Raw genomic sequence first — 23,408 nt, 5'->3', positions numbered from 1 at the left:
ATGAATTGCTGTTCGTTAGTCTCGCTAAAACTCGAGAACGGCTGGACCGATTTGGCTAATTTTGGTCTTGAATTATTTGTGGAAGTCCAGAGAAGGTTTTAAAGGTAGATAAATATGAAAATGCTCAGAATTAAATAAAAATAACAATTTCGTTTTCCCTTTGATGTGTCCCCCGTCGGACGGATTGCTTTTGTTTGTTTTAAGTTTATTTTATACAAAAGTTTAGGTCTTTTATTTGTTGATTGAGGCACTACGAAGTCTGCCGGGTCAGCTAGTTTTATATAAAATATTATTTTGTGTCCTAAAAGACAAATAAATTTCGTTCACGGCTTCTTTCATTTTCATATTAAGATTTTGAGTAAAATTTGTATGCACACGTATAATAAAGCTACGAAACAAAAGCAAAAAAGAAATGGACAAACAGATAATAAAATGGTACCTGTGTGAATATTTAAATATAATTATAAATATAAATAATAAATAAACAATAATAAAGTAAAAAATAATAAAGAAACCAATAACGATAATTATTATTGAATTTTAAAGACGTCTTACTTCCTAAACGATAAGTTCTTTCCGTGCGTCGTTATCTAGAAACGCTAGACTGATTGGCGTATTATGGATAAACAAAGTAAATACGACAATAAAGTAATAAATAACATAAACCGTGGTGCTAAACGATCGTATCCAATTATTATGAGTCCGGCCTCGGCTGCAGTAATCCCATTACCGACAAGGTCACATGGCTTCTTAATACAATTTGTCAAATTGGATTCTATTATGTTGTCATAGGTCATTTGTTTGGTTGTAGTCGAAGGAAAATTTGTGGTTAATACGTTGATTGAAACAATAAAGGTTTTTTTTTTGTTTCTTCCAGTTTTTTTTCGGGCGTTTGTTCCAGGCACCCCCTTGTTCTCTAAGGGTATTGACCCTACGCGTTATTTTTGTTACAATGCGCGTCGAGTAAACAAACATAATAAAATATAAATGTTGAGACATTGTTCCCATAATATCAATCGTCTGTATTTGCCTTCAATACATACTGTACATAGACTGTAAATATTACTGGTGGTAGGACCTCTTGTGAGTCCGCACGGGTAAGTACCACCGCCCCTCCTGTTTCTGCCGTGAAGCAGTAATGCGTTTCGGTTTGAAGGGCGGGGCAGCCGTTGTAACTATACTGAGACCTTAGAACTTATATCTCAATGTGTGTGGCGCATTTACGTTGTAGATGTCTATGGGCTCCAGTAACCACTTAACACCAGGTGGGCTGTGAGCTCGTCCACAAAACTATACAACAAAAAAAAAGACATAATAATTAGGATTTCGGTTGGTATCTAAAATCAGAGTAATTGTTTTTTTTTTTTTTTTTTTTTTTTTTTTATTGCCCTTGTAGGCAGACGAGCATACGGCCCACCTGATGGTGAGTGGTTACCGTTGCCCATGGACTTCAGCAATGCCAGGGGCAGAGCCAAGCCGCTGCCTACCGTTTAATACTCTCCACAAGCCTCGTTTGAAGAAGGACATGTCATAGCGCTCGGGAAACACCGTGGAGGGGAGCTCATTCCATAGCCGGATGGTACGTGGCAAAAAAGATCTCTGGAAACGCACTGTGGATGACCGCAGTGGCTCCAGGTAGTACGGATGAACTCTACTCCGATTTCTGTTTCAATACAATTAACATAAACGTTACTCTGTTTTTTTCGGACTCGATTTCTTTCGACATTTTTTTTCGGAACTAACCAAGCTTAAGCCTTATCTAATCCACTAACCCTGTGATAAATAAAAACAACCGGGTAAATAAAAAAAAATATTCATACGGTAATTATTTAAATTATCATTTGCTATTTTTAATTCATTATAGTGAAATCTGAATACTGTGATGGAAATCTTCGCTTTGACTAACAATAAATAGTCTAAGTTTCATTACAATCAATTTACTTTGGAAGGCATATAGGACATGTATAGAATTATTTTATTTATTAAATAGACAAATTGATATATGTATATATATTAGCGGGGATGATAAACGTTGTCTTACCCTGAAGAAAAAAAACTTGGAAGCTAATAGTTACTTGTCGTAAACGGTCCGACGCAAATGCCAGCTTGTTTTGTTCACAGTCTTAATGGAAGTTTATGAACATTTTTCGTGTTTATTACGAGTTGAACAATCTTGATTGTTTACCATTGCGAGAACACCCGCCATATTATTTTTAATGTATGTTATGACGTCATACGTGGCAAAGCCTTTATCTATATATTAATACGTGAAGCAAAAACTTTGTATCCCTTTTTACGAAAATTGCGCGGACGGAGGAGTATGAAATTTTCCACACTTATAGAGAATATAGAGAAGAAGTGCACAATGCTAATATTTTTTGAAAATAATGCATAAAAGATACATTAAATCAATAAAGAAAACATTACACACACTACATACCATGTATTTGACGCACACACGCATGCATACTATTTATTGTCAAACTTTTGTTCTTGACGTCTGTTGTCAAATTGAGAATAGCTTAAATATTGTTTGTCTCTGTTAATATTTTTTATAGTGTAGTCTTGGCGAAATTTGTAATTATAGAAGTATAAAATACAATCATAATAGTGTACAAACTTACAATTCCAATTAATTATAGTCGAATTTCGACTACTGCGGGACCTCTAGTATTTATTGTTTTATCTATGTTTCCTATTTTATTACGTATATTTTTATGACAAAATGACATCACGAATGACAAGAATTCCGTAATGACAGGGCTAATTGTTTGGGATAATCGACATGTTTTTCATTATCTCGATATCTGTATTAATCGACGCTTGATAATATCCCCATGTCACTTGCGCAGCTGGATATTATTTATTCTCGTATACACGATCCTTTCTTGTAAAGGATTCACGTTTTAATATCTATTGTTCAATTTAATGTTTTATTGTGTTTTGTGGCTTAATTGTTAGTACATACAGACGTATGTATGTGTATGTATGTATATGTACTCGCTTTTATTGTAGCTTATATATAGCAGATACCTACGTATTAAGCGTAGGTATTTTGTGTTCTGATAGCTTTGAGCTAATGACGAGCACCTGATCCATCCGATGTTAAGTGGCCTATATAGCACAACGTGAATGCCACCGTATACCTTGAGGCATGTTTATTTTATTTTATTTTTTATTGCTTAGGCGGGTTGATGAGCTCACGGCCCACCTGGTGTTAAGTGATTACCGGAGCCCATAGACATCTACAACCTAAATGCCGCCACCCACCTTGAGATATGAGTTCTAAGGTCTCAGTATAGTTACGATTGCCTCACCCTTCAAACCGAAACGCATTACTGCTTCACGGCAGAAATAGGCAGGGTGGTGGTACCTATCCGTGCGGACTCTGGGTGGGACGGTGGGCTCTGAGCTCGTCCACCCATCTAAGTAAAAAAAAAATTTAAATATTTATATTTTTTTTATAGTCGGAAAACAGTAGACGGAAAATGATCGTGCTTAACTACAATACAGAACTTTCTCAAGGTGTGACCATTAATGGAGCCATCGATTATCATCGGTCAGACAATGATTATAGTCATGAGATAAACCACGACCAAACTTTATCCAGCAAGGTACTATTGTACTGTTAAAACTGAGACCTTACAACTCTTGTCTCGAGATAGGTGGCCGCATTTACGTTGTAGATGTCTATGGGCTCTGGTTACTTAGCACCAGGGGGGCCGTGAGCTCGTCCACCGATCTAAGCCATAAAAAAGGAAAGAAGAAGGTCGTGGTGCCTTTGTTTCGTAGAATAATTAGAAAGTAATCTAATGGTCTTGAGAGACCATTTCAGCGTAACCTTGACAAGTAGGTGAGCTCACGGGGCTCAAATCTGACGACGTTGCTAACACTAACCCTAGAAAGTGCAGTGCTTCGCAGAATCTACCACCGGATCGGAAACGCGACCCACTGAGAAGATCCGGCGAGAAACACAGTCGCCTGGAATGTTTGATTGTTGTATTAACTCTCATTATATTAGACATAAAACTTAAGAGATTATGTCGTAGGTACATGATTAAAGACAGCCGTAATGCTAAGTGGCCAGTCCCGGGCGTTTTATGAGTCGTTCACACGCGATGCTTTCTATGACTCATTCGAGTCGAGTGGCTAAATTGGTTTCAAGATGATTGAATTGATGCAGAAAACATGTTCTGTAAATCGCCGAATATTGTAAAACACATCATTTTGTTTTTTGGGTTTATATGCTGTCATCAAACTTAGGCACGTGTTTGAAGCCTTACTTTTTTTATTGCTTATATGGATGGACGAGCTCACAGCTCACCTGGTATTAAGTGGTTACTGGAGCCCATAGACATCCACAACGTAAATGCGCCACCCACCTTGAAATATAAGTTCTAAGGTCTCGAGTATAGTTACAACGGCTGCCCCACCTTTCAAACCGAAACGCATTACTACTTTACGGCAGAAATAGGCAAGGTGGTGGTACCTACCCGTGCGGACTCACAAGAGGTCTTACCACGATACTACCACTATATTTATGCCCTTTGTAGGTAGACTACAAATATATCCTTATGATGGTAAGTATTAATCGTCGTTCATAGGCATCAACAATCCCACAGCAAGTCGTTGTCGGCTGCTTTTTCTATAGTCTATAGTAATATTATAAAGAGGAAAGATTTGTTTGTTTGTTTGTTTCGAATAGGCTCCGAAAGTACTGCACCGATTTGAAAAATTCTTTTTCCATTAGAAGCTGACATTGTCTGTACTTTTTTTTTTTTTTTTCATGTTTGTTTTAATGTTTCCGAAGCGAAGCGAGGGCGGGTCGCTAGTGTGTTATAAAATGGTGGCCGCGCCTTCGCAAATTGACCTGTTGCAAATTATCATTGAAATGTGAATTTCATAGTTTTCCTGTTGAAATAATAAATAATTTATTCCACAAAGCGGCGTGACACGATAACCCTGTTATCGGGGCCACCACTAATTACTTATCCGCGCCAGGTGACGGGACAACTCAAAGTCGCCGACGTCCAAAACATGTCTTGTTAGGTCCCTCAAGCACCAGTGCCTCGTCAAACTTGTCGAATTCAAAGAATAGTTCGACGTGCGAACTAACCCATAGACAAAACTCACTGAGTTAGCGTAACTGGAATAGCCCCTTAGATTACCAGCGAATAGGTAGGGACAAAATATATATATTCTTCTCAATCGTGTCACTCTTGACTGAGTGATCGTGATCGTCATGTGTCGGAGGGGACAGACTTGATGCGTCTCACGATGTCCCGCCATCTCTCTCTGCTCGAGGCCATTCTACTGCACTCGTTTAGGGGACCTCCCACCGCAATAAACTTATACATACTACATATACGAGTATATACTTGTACTACAAATTCAGCTACGCTTCGACATATAGGTGAGCTCACGGGCTTAACCTGAGAGAATTTCTAATACTAGTCCTAGCAAGAGAAGTGATTCGCTGAATCTACCACCGGATCAGATCGCGACCCACTGAGAAAATCCGGCGAGAAATCCAGTGGGTTTGAACGATTGTTTATTATTATGATTATTATTATGACGTCCACCCTATCAAGAGTGTGACAATAGCCTTTTAGGCTACCAGCGTATAGGTAGAGGGAAAAAAACTCTAATGAAATTGGAACACGGCTAGTGTCTGGTGTAGTGGTAAGTGACATGGTCACTACACAAGGGGGTCGCGGGTTCGAATCCCGCCAAGGGAAGATATTTGTATGATAAATATAAATGTCTTTTCCAGGGCTATGGATGTATATTAAAAATATATGTATGTGTATAATAAAAATCTTACATTTATTTCCGTTATCTGGTACCTGTAACACAAGTTCTTTACGAACTTATCACGGGACTAGTTAACGTGGCGTGATTGTTAGTAAATATTTATTTATTATTATTATTTATTATTAGTGTTTAAAATCAAAATCGAAATTAGCACTGTTTCTTGTTTGAACTGTAAACCGAATGTTACGCGCACGATTTAGTTACCTGAACAAAGATGATGTCATTTTCTTAGCGCAAACCTATCAGACGACTACTGCTTAGTATCGTTAAATGTGTATCGGAACACGTACATATCATTGAGGATTACAACGTAAGCATCAATAGTTTTCTTTGTGTAGAAGCAATCTATACTTTTCTATACTAATATTATAAAGCTGAAGAGTTTGAGAGAGAGAGAGAGACAGAGTATTCTTTATTGTACACCAAAAAACAAATAAACAGTGCGATACATTAAATTTTAATACAAAAAAGTACAATTGGCAGTCTTTGTCTGTTTGAACGCGTTAATCTCAGGAACTACTGGTTAGATTTAAAAAAATATTTTAGTGTTAGATAGCCCATTTATCGAGGAAGGCTATAGGCTTTATAACATCACGCTAAGACCAATACAGGCGGAGCACCAATAAAGAATGTTTCAAAATCGGGGTTATTTTTACCTTTTGAGAGCTTCCGCTGCGTGCGCTGCAGAAACGGTTGAAGTTTCGCTAAAATATTGTATGACAGAGTTGTTCCCCTATAAAAGATCTAAAAAAAAGTCTTCGACAGCATTGGTCTATATGTTAAGGTTGGTTCACTATAACGTTTTTTTATGCTAACCACATTTATTCTAAAATAAAGCAATATTTATGAACTATTCCACGCGGACCAAGTCGCGGGCAAAAGCTAGTCTAAAATAAAGGCTAGCAGAACGTTGTGCCGACCAGCGCGGACTAAAGCTACCAATGATTTAACTCTGCCATTGCCGGTCCCAAGCCCGGATGAGAAAAGAGGAGGGTTGAGTAGAGCTGGACATTCCTACCGTAAAACGTCAACGCCGAGCACTGGGCGGCGGGAAATAACCCAGCCCCCGGATACAACCAGAGACCCGGAGCGGGACCAGTTTGCCGTGAAGGACTAAATCCCTTCGAAATACTGATGTGGAAGGACGTGGGAACCCACCACAATTACATCCCAAGAGAGTCATGGACAGAGAAACATTTAAACTGTTTCAAGGCCATGACCACGACCCTCAGTAATGAGGAAACCGACGCAAGGAGGAGGAGGACTGGTGGTAGGACCTCTTGTGAGTCCGGACGGGTAGGTACCACCGCCTTTCCTATTTCTGCCGTGAAGCAGTAATGCGTTTCGGTTTAAAGGGTGGGGCAGCTGTTGTGACTATACTGAGACCTTAGAACTTATATCTCAAGGTGGGTGGCGCATTTACGTTGTAGATGTGTATGGGCTCCAGTAACCACTAAACATCAGGTGGGCTGTGAGCTCGTCCACCCATCTAAGCAATAAAAAAAAAGACGTGTGGCACTCGAGGACTGCCGCGGTAAAGCTGCATTTGCAATGCATTTTTTATCAACTTATGCAATTACAATTAGACAATAATAATTTAATATTAAAACAATAATAAGAACAAGACCACGCTATACTTAAAAACATTAACAAAAGCAAAACATTAACTGTCCCCTTCACACTCATAAGCTAGACCGCGTGAGAGAGAGATGGTCAGACTTTTCATGATGCTCATGCAGTGCGACGTCACGCCGCGCGCTTATTCGCAAACACTACACCAGCGCAACGTGAATGTGTTGAACGCGAGCTACATAATAGGCGTAGTGGGGGTATCAGGTTATTTTCGTTACGGAATTTCTTGATTCAGTCGCCGCGCTCAAGGCCCGCGATAGAAGCTATGCAATAGCTTAAAAAAAATGACGAAGTTAAATTCGTTTTTTCAGCTGCAAACAGCTCGGTACGTGTGTACAGCTCTTATCGATAAACACGTTTTATCTTCGTTGATAACGTGTGACCGAATTATGTTTGAGTCGCACGCGATCATAATGAATCTAATCGATTACAAAGGTTAATGACTTCATTGCATCGTGCGTTGGAATGTTCATAGCAAGTTTTGGTAGTGCTTTCCGAATTAATCTTCGTATTAGCGTTGATGAGTAATTTGAGACTTTCAGTGGTGGTAAGACGTCTTGTGGGTGCGCACGTGTATGCTTAATCTCCTGATTAGAAAACACGTATGTATAACATTACAACGAACGGTACCCTATAGTAAATAGTCATCAAAATGTGATTTCTTCTACTTATCTACCGACGTAAGCGTTAGGCAGCGGCTTGGCTCTGCCCCTGGCATTGCTGTAGTCCATGGGCAACGGTAACCACTCACCATCAGGTGGCCTCGTCTGCCTAAAAGGGCAATAAAAAAAAATAAGCGAGCATTAATAAGCCATTGTTATAGCCAAGACAGAGAATATGGCGTATCTGTACTCTACGGGTTAGTAGTGGTGCTACGGTTTAGTTACGTAATTCTGAGTCTGGTTCAAAGGTGATTTTTACTGGTGGTAAGACGTCTTATGAGTCCGCACGGGTAGGTACCACCGCCCTGCCTATTTCTGCCGTGAAGCAGTAATGCGTTTCGGTTTGAAGGGTGGGGCAGGTGGAGCCTGTAAAAACGGAGACTTTAGAACTCATGTCTCAAGGTCAGTTACGGCATGTATGATGTATATGTCTGTCGATGTTTAAAGAGCGCGTTATTATTGAAAACAAAATTATTTATAATCAGTTTCAACAAATATGTCATCGACCTTGTGTTTAAGGAAGTCCGAGCTAGTTTAGAAGGTTCTCAATGAGATATTTTTAAGCAAAAACATTTATTTCTGTAATTAAAACGATATTTACGGTTTGAACTCGCGTTTTCTATTCGTCCGTGACAACGAAAACTGTAAAGTTTGTCGAAACTTTAAAAAGATTATAAAGAAAATTAAAAAAAAACCTAAGATTAAACCGGAGAAGCAGTTTTCATAATGTCTACAAGCCGCGGTAATCGAAATAACACCCTACCTAGAACCAATGTGTTCATCCACGGTGCCCTTCTAAAGATCTTTTTTGCCATGTAACGCGGCTTTGGAATGAGCTCCTCTCTGTAAACGAGGCTTGTGGAGTGTACTTAATGGTAGCCAGCGGCTTGGCCTATTCCTGACATCATTGTCGGCCATGAGCTACGGTAATCACCATTAGATGGGCTGTATGCTCGTCTGCCCAGAAGGGCAAAAAAAAAGAGAATACTATACTCTATTCCAATTACGAAGTCCCTTTTGACACTTCTTAGAACGTAACTCTTCACGTTTCGCGTAATTTGAAATAATAATCATTTTTTGTTCATTGTCGTAAACATTATTAAAAAAATACACAATCAATCTAAATCATTATACAATTAATTCACACACACACATACACACACGATAACATAATAATAAGATCTGTCTAATGGGACTTCGCAATTGGAATGGAGTATAATGAATTTTGTTTGGGTATCTGGTCATATAGTGTTGGAGGGGCAGACATTTTTTATTGCTTAGATTGGTGGACGAGCTCACAGCCCACCTGGTGTTAAGTGGCTACTGGAGCCCATAGACATTTACAACGTAAATGCGCCACCCACCTTGGGAGATATAAGTTCTAAGGTCTCAGTATAGTTACAACGGCTGCCTTACCCTTCAAACCGAAACGCATTACTGCTTATCGGCAGAAATAGGCAGGGTGGTGGTACCTACCCATGCGGAATCAAGAGGTCCTACCACCAGTAAAAATTGGTGCTACTTACTATGTCCCGCTATCTCTTTCTGCTCGAGGCTATCCTACTGATCTCATTTAGGGGACTTCCCAATGTGGATTTAATTTGGTCAACCCCAACCTCTCGTTTGGTTTTTAACGTCAGTGTAACTTTAAAGTTAACATTCTACATTCCATATAGATTTAACATTGCAAATATGAGTGTAGGTACCTTTTACGCTTTTGTGCCGAAACTACTGAACCGATCTTGGCGAAACTCAGTATGGAAATATTTTGAACCTTGGAATATATAGTATTACGCGCTATGGTTCGGGATAAATAAAAAAATCTATCGAAGTAAAAGTTAACACTGTATCAGCACTTAGAACACTTAAAACACTTCACAAACACTTTAAAATTCTCAACTCGCTTCTTCCGCTTCGCTTCAGGTGATCCGTTCGCTGTTTCGCTTCGAGTAGTTCTGATTACTAACTGACTGCGTGCCATTTCTCAGAATCGTCGAGAATATTCCACAAAAGTCGAGTACTGTGTGTTTCCGCTGTCTGACAATAGATGGCGTTGTACTTCTCGAGCGTTCTAGATGCTACTATATCCTTTGATATTCGTTCGACTATTCGGCGATAGATGGCGTTACTCTTACCGGCGTAACAATAGGTTGCATCTCATCGCATAGCTGCGGGTTCCACCCACGCGATAAATGTCCACGCGAGCGAAGATGCGAGCGGAAAGCTAGTGTTGTCTATAAATATAAATAATGTTCAGTAGGTTTTACTGACGGATCGTTGCTTCAGTTCTTGGGTCACTTGATTTTAATTCCCTCCCTCCCCTTAGAAGCCGTTTATAGAATGAAATGCAAATAATTATTGGAGTATACGATTTATTTACGAGATGGTGGTGCAAGGTTATATCATATGGTTATGAAAAATATAAGCGACATTATGGTTATATGATATGGTTATGAAAGGCCATTTGGTTTAAGCGATATTTTTACAAATTTTACAGGAGAGCCATTTAAAGTTTATAATTTGGAAAAAATGTGAAAGAAAAAACATTCCTCAGCTTTTTGAATGGTGTAATGGAAGTTCTATTAAAAACATCGGATTCTTGATGCTAATACCAAATAAAACGGACCTTTAATTACAAAGATAAATATGGCGTATTAAGCGAAATGTCGCTTAAATATATATTTTTTTATTCTTTAGATTGATGGACGAGCTGACAGCCCACCTGGTGTTAAGTGGTTACTAGAGCCTATAGATATCTACAACGTAAATGCGCCACCCACCTTGAGACATAAGTTCTAAGGTCTCCTCAGTACAGCTACAACGGCTGCCCCGCCCTTCAAACCGAAACGCATTACTGCTTCACGGCAGAAATAGGCAGGGTGGTGGTACATACCCGCGCGGACTCACAAGAGGTCCTACCACCAGTAATAGCCAAATATAATAACCTTACACTCCTCGTTATCTATAAAACATATACATATAAAGGTATATATTATTGAATAGATGGGTGAAGAGTTCATTGACCACCTGGCTTTGACTGGTTAGTATTATAAATACTGTTCAGAAAAACTAAGTTGAAACACAATAAGCTACAAATGCGATTTTAGAGAGAAAGAAAAATAAACGTGTTAATAAGTCAAACGGAATGTTTGTGAATTTCATAATACTTTTTCGTAGGGTACATTGTACGGGCAAAGGACCCTTTTCCCCAGTATATCAGAGCTAATGCAGAACGATAGAGATGACGAGATATCGCGAGGAATATCGACCAACAAAAATATTTCATTATGAACACTATCATTCTCCTGAGTAATTCATTATATATTATTATAATTGAAGGAAAGTGTAATACTAAATTCAACTACATTCAGACTTTGACCTGAATGCATACATTGTCTCAAATTGACAGCGTTATTAACAATTGTTGATAAACCACTTATTTTTTTCTTTGTTAATTACTGTTCAATTAGTATATTCCGATAAAAAGGGTTGATTGCGTAATTATCTTCTGACTTTTTCAACTATATCCTTTGAGGAAATAAATTTAAAATAATTCAAATGTACCTACCTACATCGTTTTCGGACTGTGGCAATTAAAATACCACTTCAATCATAACCTTAACACAGCGTAAACACGTGAACAAACAGACCGCCTAATTTCAACATTGTTTTCGCGGCGTCTTTACAGGGCAATTTTAACTCTGTAGTCGAATTACCGTTGGATGTGAAACAACCGCCTAACCAAACACGTTTCCAACCAAACATGCTGAAGCGTAAACATGTAACTAGAGGCAGAATAGAATAGCTTTCAACGCGAATAAGTTGTTTGGGAAATGTTGTTGTGTATTTCCACTACAAAGAGAATTTTTTATTGCTATGGAATCGGTGATGTGCACACATCACGAATGTTAGTCGTGCCACGTGTGTCAGAGTCGAGGGAACATTAACCTTTTTCTCTGCCTATTCGTTGGTAGACTAAAGGGATATTCCATCAACGCGCGGACGGGTAGGTGAGCTCACGGGCTCGACCTGAGAGAATTTGCTAACACTAGCCCTAACAAGAGCAGTGCTTCGTTGAATCTATTGCCGGATCGGATACGGACCGAGCGCTATGACATATCCTTCTTCAAACGAGGCTTGTGGAGAGTACTTAACGGCAGCGGCTTGGCTCTGCGCCTGGCGTTGCTGAAGTCCATGGGCGACGGTAACCACTTGCCATCAGGTGGGCCGTATATGCTCGTCTGCCTACAAGGGCAATAAAAAAAAAAACAAAATCGCGACACACTGAGAAGATCCGGCGAGAAACTCAGTGAGTCAGTGTTACGTGAGTTTACAGAGTTAGTACTGCTTACTGGATCATATGTTATCATATGACATCATATGTGTGAAAACTCTCTGGACTATGAGCTAATTGTTTATGATCAAAGTCCTTAGGGTTTTTTTTATCCCTGCCTAGTCGCTGGTAGCTTAAGTGGTTATTACAGCTATTAATAGACGGGTAGATGTGCTCACGGAGTCAGCCTTAGAGAGAGTGCTAGCACTGGTCCTAGCAAGACCAGTGCTTCGCGGAATCTACCACCGGATCTGAAACGCGACCCACTGAGAGGATCCGACGAGAAACTCGGTGGGCTGTGTCTGAGGGTAACTACAAATATTTATTATCACATGACGTTATTACTATTATAGTTAGGTAGGTACGTGTTTATTTTCAGGTCTCTTTATAGTTACAGTTCGAGATTTCGAAATGGGTACCGGACTGTGTGTTTCAGGATTTTATCGCGTTGTTATTTGAGTCCTAATTCAATTAGACTAGCGGTTATCCTACAAAATTAATATGCACATCCAATTCACTAGACACTTTGGAAGTTTAGCGTTTTTTTATTATTAAATCTGATATTAATTATAAGAAATCAAAGAAATATTATATATTATAATATTAAAGGAAAATAATGATTTACAGAGTACACACACTAGAGTAGTGTGTGCTTGTCATATTATACATTAGACACATTAATATGTTCTATGTTTGTATTATTCAAATATAATAAATCCAACTAAATTAATTCACATAACGTTAATTTTATCCCTCACATTATTTGCGCATTCATTTAACATCATAGGAAACAGTATTCACTTGTCAAGTAAACATTTAATTTTATTCAGTAATTCTCGAGCACAATGGCGCCTGAATGTTTTACCCGCCCACGCCGCCGCGCCGCCATGACAGTTCTTGTTCTATGTATTCAATTCAAACAACTGTCAGTTACGACGTCTCTATTGTCAGTAACATTGCTCGCCGCTGAGGCTGGCTGTGATTATTGTTTGAAAACCTTCTATTATTTATGGCTATTGTTATTTAAATAATAAGCCCACATTTTCTGATAAAATATGTTTCGTTTTAATGTATTATGGCTGGATATTTATTCATGAATTTCGCAATTTCGCTCCCAGAGGTATTACGCGTGGTGTCTAGCGAACACGTTTGTTTATTTTCTTTTAGACATTCATACGAGTTCAAGGCCCACCTGGTAATAAATGGTTAACGTAGTCAGAATAGATTCGCAGCAGAAATGGATGATAATGCAAATTCACAACACGCTCCATTATTTATTATTGAAATAATGTGTAAATTCTAGAAGTTTCATTTTGATTAATCGTTGTTCCGTGATCTTCGGGATTGTTCTCGAATACGTTTTAATTCCATATTCCTAGTTTATATTGTTTCTGTAATACTGTTATATCCGGTGATAAATTTAGGGAAGCCTGTTCTTGCTAAGGAAAGTGTTAGTTAACTCTTACAAGTAGACGCGGGTAGTTGGAACAGTCTCTTAAACTATCAGCACGGATAAATAAAAAATGAAAAATACTATTTACAAACCGTGACCTCTTATGAAAAGCCTTTAAGGCACTTCGTCGACGACCATGATCATGATCATGATGCCCCAAGATATATCTTAAGAGTTTATCTATATCAAATTCGAACAAATTGAATCACCCACCATGGAACATTGACAAGGGTCTTCGCAAATAATTAATTAGAAATGAATTAGTTCGGGTCGAAAGGGATTAGTCTGTCGGTGTTGTCTGGTCAATAACGTAGTGATAGAAACGGGATTATTTAGTATATAATATAATCTATTTATTCTCTGTCGTATCGAGTTTTCGAATAAAATCAATATCTTATCTCCTTATCTTTTATGTGTTTTATAAGATCGATATCATACTATATATTGTGCTTAAATAACGTACGGTTGACAAATTTATTGTTCTATTGTATGTGATGTGATGTGTTGTTAGTTTAAATATATGTCGAAGAAGCCCCATATATTAACACCATCGTCAGACATCGTAGGGGCGAATAGGGTCAAGAGAAACACTGAGTATACAAGGAGAGGGATTTTATTTTAAAAAAAAATTAAGCAATTTGAACGCTAAATTATAAAATTTAAGAAAACTTAATCACCGTATTAAAGTTTTTAATGTAACGTTATGGCGTTTGAAATGACATTGACAGAATGCGTACTACAAATATCAGATTTGTATAAAAGAAAATTCAATAAAATCAATAATACATGTTGTTGGGACTTCCTTTTCCTTATTCCTTCTTCAATCCCCTATCCACGCCATCTGTTGACACTACAAGAAAAACTACACGCGTATGAAAATGGCGCGAAGTGTGTAAAAAAAACTAAAACATGGTGCCGGTGCAAAAACAATAAAATTGTGATTTGTTGATCAATCAGCACATAGAACTCTCGTCAGTGAGAAAATTGAATAGTGCATCAACGAAATACAGAGTGAGTCCTAAACCTTATCCTTTTCTCAGTACCAAACATATCTAAATTCAAAATACATGTTAGTCCCCGAAGCGAAGCGAGGGCGGGTCGCTAGTATAGGTATATTTTTAAGAGAATCTATATATTAATACGTGAAGCAAAAACTTTGTATCCCTTTTTACGAAAATTGCGCGGACGGAGGAGTATGAAATTTTCCACACTTATAGAGAATATAGAGAAGAAGTGCACAATGCTTATATTTTTTTTAAATAATGCATAAAAGATATTTTAAATGAATAAAGAAAACATTACACACACTACATACCATGTATTTAACGCACACACGCATGACACGTCAAATTTTGTTCTTGACGTCTGTTGTCAAATTCAGAATAGATTAAATATTATTTGTCTTTATTAATATTTTTTATAATGTAGTCTTGGCGAAATTTGTGAATATAGAAGTATAAAATACAATCATATAATAGTGTAAAAACTTACAATTCCAATTAATTAAAGTCGAATTTCGACTACTGCGGGACCTCTAGTAACAACCAATTACAGGTTGTTGTTAATTAGCTACAGACTAGGTCGTACGTTGTTGCAATAGATTTAATTTTCCTGGCAGGATTGTGTGCGGGGGTTCCAGCATCCTGTCTATTTCTGAAATAAACCTCAAATGGAAGTCATTCGTGCACATTTTATAACTACGTATTTCATTAGAAAAATTGTTACCTGCCTGAGATTTCAACATTTTGTATTCCTTAACTTTGTTTGAGTGGAATCGATGTTTTGTAATTATACATGTGCTTTCAACGAAATTTTAACAGTTCTTGGATTCAAATTTCGAATAGTTTACAGATTCCGTTATCCCGCACGACATTTTAGTCGTAACGATAAATTAGTCGGAATGTGTAAAATGCAATTAAACGATGCGAGAACAAAGCGTAAATATTTAGTTTCAATAATTTGTTAGTTTTGCTCGGTGTTATTATGTTCGCTGTTGTCATTGCCAAAGGAGAAAGAACCTTTCAATGCACATATTCATTATGCACAGCACAGCTCAACCTGTTGTGGTAAGCTTGAACGTGATGTATTTATGTGAAGGTTATTAGCCCTTCGATTTGTTGAAGGTATTATCATGTATTTTTAGGCGTCCACTAGTATACAAATTACACAAGTGTTGTGTTTGCAATAAACTGCGTTGTTAATAATAATTAAAATAGTAGAATATAGTACCTCTCAAAAAGAAACTTTCTTGAAGAGCGATACCACCGTCCTAAGAACTGTTATTCGTTTTCATTTGCTAACGTCAAAAAAATATTTCTAAATAATTGTTCTAAGATAACAAACATGATTGGTGTACTCAAAATTTCTCTTAGCTCGATCACCCTACTCGCCCCTAGGATGTTTGACGATGGTGTTAATAATAGTGGTCTCTCTCCGACATATAATAGACTAACATATAATAGACTAATACGAATATAAGAAATTAGCATAGTATTAATATATAAACTAATACGTACTAGTCTATAATTATTATTATTAATGTTAGTCTATTCTATATCTTTGCAAGTTTTACTTTTTTGACAGAAAAAAACTCATCGATGAGTCAAAGTTGCCTTTTTATGTGTACACTGTAACTATACTTGAGACCTTAGAACTTGCATCTCGAGGTGGAAGGCGCATTTACGTTGTGGATGTCTATGGGCTCCAGTAACCACTTAACACCAGGTGGGCTGTGAGCTCGTCCACCCATCTAAGCAATAAAAAAAACACACACACACATTAACCTCAAAAAATTAGTCATTTATTTTGTTTGCGTACCGTAAAGCGAAGCTAAACACAAATCGTATCGTGTCGTATTACGATCGTCTCGTACCGACTTCGTGTAGTGTAAATATCCGTAGAGATTATCAAGAACTCACATCCGCAAATCAAAGGGGTGGATCAAACGACTAAGGCTAATCTTGTTTTTTACGTTATGTACAGAAGACAAAAACAGTGATTGCAATAACTATTGATAATTTCATTCATCACGCTGTGAATTTCTTGAAACCCGCAGACACCACAACGCGTCGTGAATGAAGCCTCCAATCTGAAGATACTGGAGGCCTCCCTTTATTTTATAGCTGTGACGGTTTGACGAGCTCACAGCCCACCTGGTGTTAAGTGGTAACCGGAACCCATAGACATTTACAACGTAAATGCCGCCACTCGCCTCGAGAAATGAGTTCTAAGGTCTCAGTTTTTACAGTACAACGGCTGCCTTACCCTTCAAACCGAAACGCATTACTGCTTCACGGCATCAATAGGCAGGGCGGTGGTACCTACCCGTACGGACTCACAAGATACCCTACCACCAGTAAAAATGAGTATCACCTTTAGTAATCACCTTTGGAAAAGACGCAGAAAGAAAGACGTAGCACCAAAACTAACCCGTAGGGTACAGAAACGCCCTATTCTCTGTCATGGATATAACAATGGCTTATTAATGCTCGCTTATGACGGTTTCCTATATAGTTTCTCCACATAAGTAGAAGAAATCACATTTTGATGACTACTACGGTCCCCTATTCATTGTAATGTTATACATACGTGTTTTCTAATCAAGAGATTGCGCGCATCAAGAATTAGCAGTCTATTACATTTGTAGCGTAAGTTTCCTCACATCTAAGCTTTTGATGGTACAAGAAACCGCTGTCTTCGTGCTGACTTCTTGCTAGAAATATGTTGCATGCTTGTAGGCACGCCCCGCCGGTAATATTTAATCCTCAGACACAGCCCACTGGGTTCCTCGTCGGATCTTCTCAGTGTGTCGCTATTCCGATCGGCTGGCAGATTCTGCGAAGCACTGCTCTTGCTAGAGCTAGTGTTAGCAAATTTCTCAGAGTCCCATGAGCTTGCCTACACGTGAGTTGAAGCTGGCATAGTCTCTCGAGGCTACTAGGATAGGTAGGCAAAAAATAATAGGCACATCTCATGTAATCTTTAGGAATGCTCACCGTTGCGTCGGATGCATAGCAGAATTTATCCAAATGTCACAAAAACACTTCAGTTTTAGATCTTATGTTTAATGCTGTCTAAAGGTTGCGATTCCGAAATGCGGAATGAGATTATTCGACTGTCGAATCGACAGAGAACTAAAGTCATCGACATAGCTCAAAGAGTCAGCAAGCTGAAGTGGCAGTGGGCTGGCCATAAATGCCGTAGGACTGACGATCACTGGAGCAGACGGGTTCTCGAGTGGAGACCGCGCAGCGGAAGACGTAACGTGGGATACGGAATACGTCCCCTGGCTAGATGGTGCGATGACCTCCGCACGGTGGCCGGCAAGAAGTGGACGAGGAGAGCCGCAGACCGGGCTCAGTGGTGTAGATTGGTGTAGATTGGGAGAGGCCTATGTCCAGCAGTGGACGACTGTGGGTTGTTGATGATGATGATGATGATGATGAAGGTTGCGATTTAACACCGAATGTGCCTAGACCTCGCTTCCCCGTTTAAAACAATAAACACTCAATCAATAACGTGTTAAATACTATAATACTTAATATTAATAAAATTATAACATTTGTGTTGGCGACCGTACCTACTTTGTTTGCGTTTCTAACAACATAATAACAACATTATCCTCACGAGGCATAAAATGTGTTGCATTGTTTATTCAGCACACGAACGGTTCTGAACTTTGACTTCAATTGTTGTGCATCATTAATTTAATTGGGCACTAAATAAAACAGTTCGTATTTTAACATTTATTTACACAGAGTTTAACAAGGGAGGGTAATAAAATCCTGCTTTGCTTTTTCTTTTCAATGTGCCAACTACCCTAACGTGTAGGTTAGGATTATACCAAGACTAGCCATACGAATATTTAGGTACTGAACCACTCAGACATTTGGAAATTGGTTCATTGGTTGGGCCCCATCTTTGGGTGTTGTCTATTAGTATATTCGCAACCTCACACCTGTGTCTCTGGGCCCGATCTTCATCGACCCTCGTAAGCCTCGTAATTAACAAATATAATAAGACTCTAGCTGGTGATTGCCACGACCTCACTACAAGACATCATCATAATGACGAGGAATCAAAAGTTTAACGTCTATCGTCATATAAAAGAAATCTGATAAAAAAATCCGAGTGGTGCTAACGAAAATTTGTAAAGGAATTTTGAGTATTCACAAATTCCCAATAACGACATTGAGATAACCACAAAGGGCCTGAGTGGATGATCTTCGCTTTGAAACAAGTGTTTACTATACAGAAGAATACTAGCTGCCGAAGGGTCTAATAAAACGGTACCTTATTCGTGAGAGGTCCCTTGACTTGAATCGATAAGATAATCACTCGCCCATAATATCTAATATAGAATTCTAATCTATAAATGAGCAGTTTCGCTAATGCCTCTTGATTCTCGTTTCTAATCAAGGCTTACCACTAACCCTCAAGAGAGCCCTCGTCAGCTCACAATCCCTTTCTGGGCTTTATTACCCAAGTACAAGCTAAATATTAAATTGATAACAGGGCTACCGAACAATTATTTTTAGCTCTAACCCTTTTCTCTCTCTTTCTCTCTTTTAAACTAGGCAACACTAATTATTAGGTATTAATACACAACGACGTATGATAATTATTAGTTTCATGTTATTAATTCGTTTTTAATATTGATTTAATTAAATGTCAATTAAGCGATGATTTAGACACGTGCTTCTGATTTGTCATTGTGAATTTTAGGGTGTATACTATACTAACTGTTACTGTTGAGAGGCTATTTCAGCTTCACCCTAACGTGTGTAAGTGAGCTCACGGGGCTCAAACCGGAGTGTTGCTAACACTGACCCTAGCAAGAGCAGTGCTTCGCAGAATCTACCACCGGATCGGAAACGCGACCCACTGAGAAGATCCGGCGAGAAACTTAGTGGGCTGTGTCTACGGGTTAATTCGCTCGTCGAGCCCTTCGTCGCAAGCGACGGGTTCGACGAGGGCGGTGACCGATGCTTGTGGTGCCTAAAAGCACCGTTAATGGATCGCTAGCTTCAATGTAGTTTCCTGTTTGAATGAGATGCTTCTTCGGGATTACAGGTAGCCTATATCATTCTACTGACCTAATGCTGTTACTTTAAAAAATCATGTCAATCCGTTACTTTGTTTCGACGCGAAAGAACTACAACCAAACAAACATACCTTTACCTTTGTGGCGGGTAGCCATCATACAACGCAAGATATTTGACAGATGCCTGAATCTCGCTTACGACATTTTCAAGATAAAGCGCATATATACAAGTTCCGAACAACAACATTTGGACCGTCGGTCTACCGAGCAAATATCACCCGCTCGGTGGAAGATCTTTCCTTCCGTCGTATATTTCTCAAACTGGTGACCTCCGACGTGATGTGAACACGACGCAACCTTCTGATTCATCTTCAGCGCATCAAGAACTCCGGCTACCACAATCCCCCCGCATTCTCGCAGATAAAAGCACGTCATTGACAGTCGTCCCACAGCAAGCCAGCATCGCAGCCTCAACAGGACCATCGCAGCCGACTCACCGCGCTTCCTGGTCCTACGGCACGCACCTACACTGCCTCATCGCGCAGCATTCAAGCTCAGTCTCGACTCACCGCAGACTTCGAGCAGCACTGGCGACAATCACGCAGCATTCAAGCTCAGTTTCGACTCACCGCAAACTTCGAGCAGCACTGGCACTTGCAAGCTAATCTCAGCACGGACAACGATAACTAAATATGACACGACCTCCAGTCTCGGAGGGGAGTGATGTGGCGGGTAGCCATCATACAACGCAAGATATTTGACAGATGCCTGAATCTCGCTTACGACATTTTCAAGATAAAGCGCATATATACAAGTTCCGAACAACAACATTTGGACCGTCGGTCTACCGAGCAATATCATCCGCTCGGTGGAAGATCTTCCCTTTGTCGTCTAAGCCTTCCCAAACCTTTATAATATTAGGATATATAAATTATGGCTAGTCAGTTACTATTTTCAATGAGATTTGTACTCTACTCATTAACCTGGTTTAGCTTTTTTTAGTTTCATCGTTTGATTGAAATGCTTCTTTGATGGTGCCGCAATTCCAAGGGCAATCTTTAGCCCATAGACGCAGCCCACTGAGTTTCTCGCCGGATCTTCTCAGTGGTCGCGTTTCCGATCCGGTGGTAGATTCTGCGAAGCACTGCTCTTGCTAGGGTCAGTGTTAGCATCACTCCGGTTTGAGTCCCGTGAGCTCACCTACTAGTTAAGGTTACGCTGAAATAGCCTCTCAAGGCTATAGCTTAGGTAGGAAAAAAAGGCAATCTCTGCTATTTTACGAGGGCATTGGTACTCTCAAGAGACCTGTTCATTATCATTTTCACGTGGAAGGTGAAGTATAGCTTCTTAAAATATTGGGAGTTCTTAGCAAACCGAAGCAGTACTTCACACGCGGACAAGTACTTTTGCTTTCCAAAGAGAAGGTAAGGTTACATGCAGGCGTATGCCATTGCTCTCATCTCAGGGACGCATCTCTCAAGTACTAGATAATTTCATTTGACTTCATACAGAAGAGAATTGTTTGGATTGTCAATAATACCGAAAATCCTATGAATTGTTCAAGATGATACCATAATCTCCTTTTGACATACTTTTTACATTTACATACAGAGTTCATTCTTATCACTCGGCATTCATCGACATTGTGTTTAAAGTCATAATTTTGGCCAAATAACTTCCAGCTCTGGAATGAACTGTCTTATTTGGCTGTGCCCCTTTCATAGTTGATGTGCTACGGCGATATTGACCACTTACCATCAGGAGGAACGCAAGCTGGTCTGTCTACAACGGCAATAGGAAATCTCATCAAATAGAGTCACGGTTTGGCTGGACACGATTCGTCCAGTGCTTCTCCTTCACTGCATATTAGCAAGTTTCTAATAACATATTTAATATTTGCATATGACTTGAGCAAGCCGCATAAGAACTAACACAGACCGTCATCCCGAAAATACTATCCTGATTTAATTTTAGGGTCAAGGGTCATAAAAATAGCGTGTTATTTCAATCTTAAACCGGGTCAGTTTACTAACAATTCATTACAGATATAACACAGATGTTTGAATGAAGATAATACGCGTACGAAAGGAGCCATTTGACCGGCTACAAACGTATTCGACACTCGTAAAACGATTGATTGACTGTAATAAAATAAAAACAATGTCTACGATACACTATAAACTTCACTACATCTTTACTTACCCGATGTGAATTCACTAAGCGCAGAGGATAAACGATTGAATTAGAATTTGATCTAGTATTTGTTTTAGAACGCGTTTCGGTCGCGCTAGTGGCGGAATAAGCCACCGCGGCGGTCGTTAGCACACTGTGCTCTGAGCTGCTGTGTGAAATGTGGAAATCCAATGTGGACGGCTAGTGGCAAGCGCGCATGCGCATTTGGCAAGGTCATGCGCGGAGTGCTAAGGTTGCCAGATCTGTGACGCAGTTTTATCAGAATATTCTTGTGTTTTTAATACGCTTTTATTAGCTTCAAACGTATGTATAATAATATGTTAGTATATAACGGAATCTTTGAACATGATTTTGACCCCCTTCAAAACGTCGAATTAACTCGAAATTTTGTATACTTATTAAGGACCGATGAAAATTCAATATTTAAAAAAAATAATGAAAAAAAGATATATTGAAAAAATAAAAAATAAATAATATTAAAAAAAAAAGTACAAAATACGCTTTTGTAGCAAATCCAACTAAAAATAGAAAATAAATTTTAATAAATTTCAACTAAAAATAGTGTAAGAAAAAATGATTTTATTGTAAAAAAAGTTGGATTTTCTATAAAAGCGTATTTTGTTAGTTTTTTCAAACTATTGTTTATTATTTCTCTTTGCTATCGGTCTCCGGTAATCGCTAAGAAAGCTATATTGTTAGCTCATCTATTCGCCTATAATGAAAAAAGTAAATAGTTAAAATACTAAGTTGATCTAGCGTTCATCATCACGAATTCACTCTTCTTCCTGCCTAGAGTTATATTTGATGAACACTTTTTGTGATAAAGAGACTCAATGAAATCACAAAGCGATTTAAATGCTCAAGTTTATCAAAACTGCTAACACGTTTGACAGGCTGTCAACGGCTTGTACTCATGAACACACTTCACGTAAAATATTTTATTTTTGTTTTTATTAATCTAATATATAAAATTCTCGTGTCACAGTTTTCGTTGCCATACTTCTCCGAAACGGCTTGACCGATTTTGATGAAACTTTTTGTGCTTATCCGGTATCTATGAGAATCGGCCAACATCTATTTTTCATCCCCCTAAATGTTAAGGGTAGTCCACCCCTAAATATTTTTTTTTAATTTTTAGACAAAATTTTTAATTTCTATTTTTTTATGATACGACATACAAAAATACATACAATCCTCAATTTTCACTTTTCTACGATCAACCCTTATTTTTTAATAGCCATTTTAGTAATTTAATCATTTTTCCTCTCCGGTCGAAAA

General features: G+C 38.7%; 1 protein-coding gene across 2 annotated transcripts in view; it reads right to left on the bottom strand.

Moving 5' to 3' along the window:
* Nucleotides 1-22,299, bottom strand: part of PLCb4 (phospholipase C beta 4) — a 95,651-nt gene extending 73,352 nt beyond the window's left edge. Inside the window, exon 1 of one of the 2 annotated variants that reach the window (XM_038017084.2) lies at nucleotides 22,140-22,299. The gene's annotated coding sequence lies outside the window, so the exon portion shown is untranslated. The remainder of the gene's footprint in view (nucleotides 1-22,139) is intronic. The other variant, XM_038017085.2, reaches the window with a different exon arrangement.
* Nucleotides 22,300-23,408: the final 1,109 nt, after the last annotated feature.

The sequence above is a fragment of the Bombyx mori genome, chromosome 18, assembly GCF_030269925.1.
Source record: "Bombyx mori chromosome 18, ASM3026992v2".
NCBI classification, from domain to species: Eukaryota; Metazoa; Arthropoda; class Insecta; order Lepidoptera; family Bombycidae; genus Bombyx; species Bombyx mori.
Note: the sequence above shows the minus strand (reverse complement) of the source record. Positions and strands in the feature narration are given on the sequence as shown.